Source organism: Lynx rufus, unplaced genomic scaffold (genome assembly GCF_022079265.1).
Source record: "Lynx rufus isolate CCGP_SWC_20201006 ecotype Redwood Valley unplaced genomic scaffold, mLynRuf1.p SCAF_13, whole genome shotgun sequence".
Lineage (NCBI taxonomy): Eukaryota > Metazoa > Chordata > Mammalia > Carnivora > Felidae > Lynx > Lynx rufus.
Genome location: NW_025814827.1, coordinates 28720288 through 28726813, shown reverse-complemented (window position 1 = coordinate 28726813; position 6526 = coordinate 28720288). Strand labels below are relative to the sequence as shown.

The window sequence follows — 6526 nt, the reverse complement described above, 5'->3', positions numbered from 1 at the left end:
AACATACTCTCTATTTTATAGAAGAAGAGGGATTCAAGGCTTGTATTCAGTTATACAAGTTCCAAGGCTAGAATTTGATGCCAAATCAGTCTGACTCCAAGCCTACACTGTAACTCCTATATATGCTGCCTCTAAATAAGTGCCTTATGCATATCTGGCTTCTTTTCTTTGCTGTCATTATTGGGAAAGAAAAAACCTCTATTCTAAAGTATAATCTAGGATTTATTGATTTCTGGAAAGGTAGAATAACTTGGAATTTAACAACTCTGGCTAATATATAAACTAGACAACCACACTAAAATGAAGATTAGTTGTAGTCATTTTACTAAAGACAATCAATTTGCAAAAATAAATAAATAAAAGGGTTAATCAACTATGGGAAAGGTTTGACAAACCACAGTATTACTTTTTACAAGAAAAAAATCTCTAAAAAGAATCTGTTTCATATGGGTATTAATTTCTTAACAATGGAAATGTTTCTTGTTTTGTTTTTTCTTCAAGGTAATGGTTTTGGTGGATGGAGGGATTTTTTTTTCTCCTTATTTTATGATAATGATGCTTCCATGATACTTTCTATTTATTTTCAGGCCATTTGTAATGTAGGCCCTGGTTACTAACTGGAAATTAAGGCAGGAGAAATGATATATTTTTCATATGTAAGTATTGAACTAAAGTAGAAATTTTCTCTCCCTGGGTCTACCACTAATTTGCTATAATTGCCCACCCAGAGAGGATAAGGATTAGATACCACTTCCTCATTTGTGTAATAAAAGGATACTTTATAATCTCAAACATACCTTTTAACTATATCATTCTATGATTCTGGGGAGTCCTAGAACATGGTTAGGTAATATAGTGTAAATATTTATAGAACAAATGCATATCTTTCAGTTACTTCCTAATCCTATCTATTCTTCAAGGTCTAACTAAAACCCTACTTCCTTCATGGATACTCCCTTGAGTACTCAAACTTCCTGAACCCAAAAATAGTGGGTACAGTAATTACATGTTATCTTTAAACATTGCTTAATAATTTCACATAAGAAAGCCCTTGTTTTTTTTAAAAAAATTTTTAACGTTTACTTATTTTTGAGACAGAGAGAGACAAAGCATGAACGGGGGAGGGGCAGAGAGAGAGGGAGACACAGAATCCAAAGCAGGCTCCAGGTTCTGAGCCTTCAGCCCAGAGAGGGCGCGGGGCTCGAACTCACGGCAGCAAGATGGTGACCCGAGTCGAAGTCAGACACTTAACTAACTGAGCCACCCAGGCACCCCAGAAAGCCCTTGTTTTAAAATAAGTTGTAAATCAACTTGACAGAGACAGGTTCTGAGCCTCTAATTGTATACATTCCTTGGGTTCAATCATAGCACCGGCGTCACAATGGATGGTTAGCAAATTCTTGTTAAATGCGGAGTAGATTTGAATTGGCAACTAAATTCATAATTTTCTATGTCAGGACATTCCTTTTATCAAAGTGAGTTGCCTTAGATTGTGGCCCAGGTCTTCCCTATGCCTGATGCTGTTTGGTCATCATCATCATCACGCCGTCTTTGTGATCAAGAAGCATTCATTCAATCTTTCTGGAATGAGTGGCAGCAGCCCAAGATCTATCTTCAGGTGAGATGAGAAACAGCTGGCTCTCATTCTCTGTATCATCATCTTTCATATACCCAGAGTCTAAGATCATTAGTTTTAAAAGAGCCTCAAATATTGGATAAGTTTGGTTGCTACAAAAGAGGGAATAAGAGGAATGAAAGAAAGCATGTTATGGGGAGAGGAGGGAGATGATGAGCTGTCAGTCTCTTGGTGCAAATCATTTGTCATGAGTCCTCTTAGGTCCGCAAAGGCAGGGACACCCCTGTTATCATGAAGAGATTGTCATGGGACCAGTAGTATATACGCATACTGAGTGCACTTATGTTCTCGGTCAGTTGATAATGGTCGCAGGATTGCAATTTCGCCAATGCTCTTGGCAGTTGAAATTAAAATCAATCCAAACATAGATTTAAAGAAGACAGATGGTTTTTCCCAGTCTCTGAAGAGGTGGGGGATAAATTTCAAACATTTTTCTGGCAGTCATTGTTTACAATTAAAAACTCAGCTAATATCGTTAGTAGAGCACTGGAACAGGGTGAAGTTTTCATTAATTAGATAAAGAATTAGAGACCACTCAGAGACCACTGTAAAAAATACGCATGCGATTTCCATACTGAACTTGATGCTTCTAGGATTCATCATTTTGTGTCATTACTTACACATCCATTCACAAAGAGGTAGTTGTTTCTGGAAGATGGCACTGGAAAAGTAAGGTCCAGTCAAAAGAAAAATCCAAATTTGGTTACCACCTTCCTCTGAATAGAAGTGAAACCACATACCTGACGTGCAATTTTCAAAATTGCCTTTTCTAGTTTTTTTTTTTTAACCAAAATCTGAACTACATGTTTCTTGCCTGTATTTCATTTCTCATTCTTTCTAGGCCTCCTTTCATTTGATTCAAGAGCATATATCTATCTCCCTATCTTTGAAATCTTTCTTCATTTTTGCTTTTTAGCCCAAGGAATTCAATTAAATTCATCTGGCAGATGGAAAGCGGAGGCCCATAAGGGCAGTAACAAATACTAAAAATAATGAGAAGGATGTAAAAATATCCTGATTTGGGGTCAGGGGGATTTAATAGGACTCAGAGGTTTTAATCGATTAATTAATTAATTTTTTCTTGGTTGTCCTTCCTCTTCTTTTTCTAATTCCCTTTGCTCAGGTACTGAGAAATATTCTTTGGCCTGAATGCTGGAGCTGAAGCAAACAGCCTTCCTCTAGTAAGTGCTCACTGATCCTCCACTCAGAATTGGTGTCACTGAACAGTGGTCATGAGGGCCATATTTTCTGGAAAAACTCTAATTTCAGAGAAGTTCTATTGTCTCTCATAAACACATAAACATAATTTACAGCATATAGCATGTAACCCGGTTCAGAGATTGGAAGACTAAGGTTAATCTTCATGGCTAGTATTAGTCAATTGATTAGTCAATATGTGTATTTGCATGTACACTTATGCATACATGTATACATATGCTTGTTTAAAATAAACTATATGTGTGTGCATATATACACACATACAGAGGAGTCTCATTCTCATTAGTTCCATTCTATTGAATTGTTGCAAACACTGAGTTAGCAAACACTGAATCATTGCTCCCGGGGGAAATACAGAGTCAGGTTCCTGCAAGCCTCTTGTCACAACATTCTCATCAAATGATCAATACAAAGCTTTGCTTTATGTGTATTTCTGTTTAAAGATACCTTATTTAATATATATTGCCAAGTCATTAACATTAAACTCGGGACCAACAACACTGGAACTTATGTTTGAATGAAGGTTATCTAACACATGTATTTCTCTGTTAGGCGCATCACAGCTTTCTTGCACTTAGTAACACTAGACAGCACTTGAGCACTATACTTGGGGGTCATTTTAAACAGTGAAATCTACAGAAAGCACAAAAATACCAAAACAATGTGACACTTAATGAACCATGAAAAAGACACTTGTTTACAATATCAGAGCTGAAACAAAAAGACAGAGTGTGGCCTTATTTGACTTCAACTGGAAATGTGCATCAGGTGATTCCAATTTTTCATTTTGTGCATTGTCTGAGAATGATTGAAAACCCTGCAGATATTTTCTTTTTATGGAACACTTCATGAATCTGTGTGTCATCCTTGTGCAGGGGCACACTAATCTCTGTATCATTCCAGAATTAGTGTATCTGCCACCGAACCAAGCATAAAACTTCACAAGTATTGGCTTTAGTGTTACAGATAAATTCTAGCAAGTAAGGCAAATTTACAATACGGAATCCACAAATAATGAGAATCGGTTGTGTGTGTGTGTACTTGTCTCACCTAAATTAATTACAGAGGAGAAATTTGCAAAAACAACAAATCTAAAAAGTCTAAATTGGCAATATTAGAAATTTCTTGGACAGTCCTACAATAGTGGAGATTCAGTCTGACCATCTACCTACTACATCTCTGTTTACCACTGCTGAATAAAGGCACTGATCCTAAGAAGTACAAAACTGAGAGTTTAAGTTCCCAAAAAGATAAAGTTATAATCTTTCTACAAGATTTCGTTGTCCACTCATTAATGTTATGTGCTAGCCTTTTGATTCCCAAAAAGATATCTGATGGTCTTCAATACCCTCCCTTTCTTGTTTTTGTGTCTTCTTGGCATTTAGTACACTCTCTCCACCATATTACATGTTGAAGGAGCACCACTGCTATATACACAACATTGCTTATACCTGTGAATTTTTATTTAAAAAGGGGGAGGACACCTGGGTGGCTAAGTCGATTGAACACTTAACACTTGATATCGGCTCAGGTCATGATCTCACAGTTAGTTAGATCAAGCCCTGCATGGGGCTCCATGCTGAGCATGGGACCTGCTTGGGATTCTCTCTCTCCCTCTCTTTGCCCTTCCCCTGCTCGTGAGTGTGCATTCTCTCTCTTTCTCTGTCTCTCTCTCTGTCTCTCAAAATAAATAAGTAAATAAAGCCCCCTTTACAACAAGGTGGCGGGGGGGACAACATTTAAGTTAAAAGCCAGTCAAGTGTGACTACCACCAACAAATGGTATTAATGTTTTTATCTATAGCCCATAGGTTAATCAAACAATTGAATTTGAGGAGAAATTTTCCGAACTTAATGTGTATGCAGTAGAGAAGCTTCTATACTTCTATATGTGTCCATCTCCTCCATTGGGCTATTATTTTAAAGGCAGCAGTGGTGTTTTACTAATTTTTGTAGCCTTTATATATAACACAAATTTCTGATACTGAATAGATGGATTGTAACAAAATATAGTTTGTACTGAAAATAAGGTCTCATCATTGATTTCGTGAATTTTACATTTCAATAATGTCCTTTTCTTTTTGTTTTTCAATTTAAAAGTTTTATACTCTCTTTGAATAATTTTAGCTTCATCAGTTTGAAAGGTGAAAAAATTGAATCTGGTTTTTCCAACTTGTTTCTTTAATTTTTTTTGTTATTAAACCAGAATACTATGTTTATTTTAAGAAAATTAGAAGATAAACAATATGAAAATAACACCAATAATTCTTCCTTTTGATTATAATAACTTAATATTTCAGTATATATATATTATATATATGAATATATAAATTCACTTATCATATCTAGAGTAAACCTACTCCTTCCCCATCCTCCACTCTAGACTGAGAACCAGAGAGGCACTGTAACTTTTGGGAATATGGCATATTACTCTGGGGTGTAACATGGTTTAAAGCATTTCCTGCAAAAAATTCTATGGAAAAATGTTCTAAACAATGTTCTTTTTTAAACAGATACAAGGTCTACATAAGAGGGCAAAAATAAACATGCAGGTTATTGGAGACAGTCACAGCCTAAAAAGCAATTGTATTAACATTTCCAGTAAAATATGGGGTGCCTGGGTGACTCAGTCGGTTAGGATCTGACTCCTGGTTTTGGGTCAGGTCATGATCTCACAAGTTCGTGAGTTCAGGACCCAACTTAGGCTTTCATAATTTACTGGCAATGAAAATGATTTGACCAATTATATAATTAAAATGATATCAATAACAACAGCTATCAGAACAAACCCTGAAATTCGGGCAAGGAACAAGTGACCTTAATCAAGGCAAGTTTTTATTCCTCCTTGAAATCTACAGATACATGAGTAGAAATGACAATTCTGCCTGACACTACTATGGCCAGTACAAACTTCTAGTAGAGCCTCCATGATAGGTTTTAAACACCTTTGTTCAGGTTTATTTGATACTCAATTAACTTAACATGTTTAAAGGGTGCAATTTGGTAACTTTTTACATATGCATGCCCCTGTGAAACCATTGCCACAATCAAAGTAACAAGTATCCCAAATAATTTCCTAATGTCCCCTTTGATGCCTCACTCCCACTGCTTATGCCTACACTCATCTTGAAGCAAATACTTATTTGCTTTCTTTCACTACAGAGTTTGGATTTCCTAGAATTCATGCAAATGGAACCATACAGCAGACACTCTTTTCCTCAGGCTTCTTCATTCAGAATAATTATTTGGAAATACATCCATGTGTTTCCATGTAGCAATAGCTTATTCCTTTTTATTGAAGGATATTATCCCATTTTATGAATATACCACAATTTCCTTATCCATTCACATAATGATGGCCATTTGGATTCTTTCAATTTTTGGTGATTACAAATCAAGTTGCTATGAAATTTTGAGTTCCAATCATTTGTGGACATATGCTTTCATTTCTTTTGGATAAATACCTAGGAGTGGAATGATTAGGTCATATACTAGATGTGTACTCAGCTTTTCAAAAAGCTGTTGAACTAGTTCTAAAGTGATCGTATCATTTTATACTCCTATCAGTGTATGAGATATTGAGTTGTATGAGACATCCTCTCCAGTACTTAATATGGTATGTCTTTTTAATTTTAGATAGTCTAATAATATGTGTTAGTATCAAATTTTGGTC

The 6526-nt window shown here is 35.8% G+C and overlaps 1 non-coding gene across 1 annotated transcript; it reads right to left on the bottom strand.

The window, feature by feature from the left end:
• Positions 1–3684: 3684 nt before the first annotated feature.
• Positions 3685–3787, bottom strand: LOC124509005 (U6 spliceosomal RNA). Its single transcript, XR_006961370.1, has one exon. It is a non-coding gene; the product is annotated as a U6 spliceosomal RNA (small nuclear RNA).
• Positions 3788–6526: the final 2739 nt, after the last annotated feature.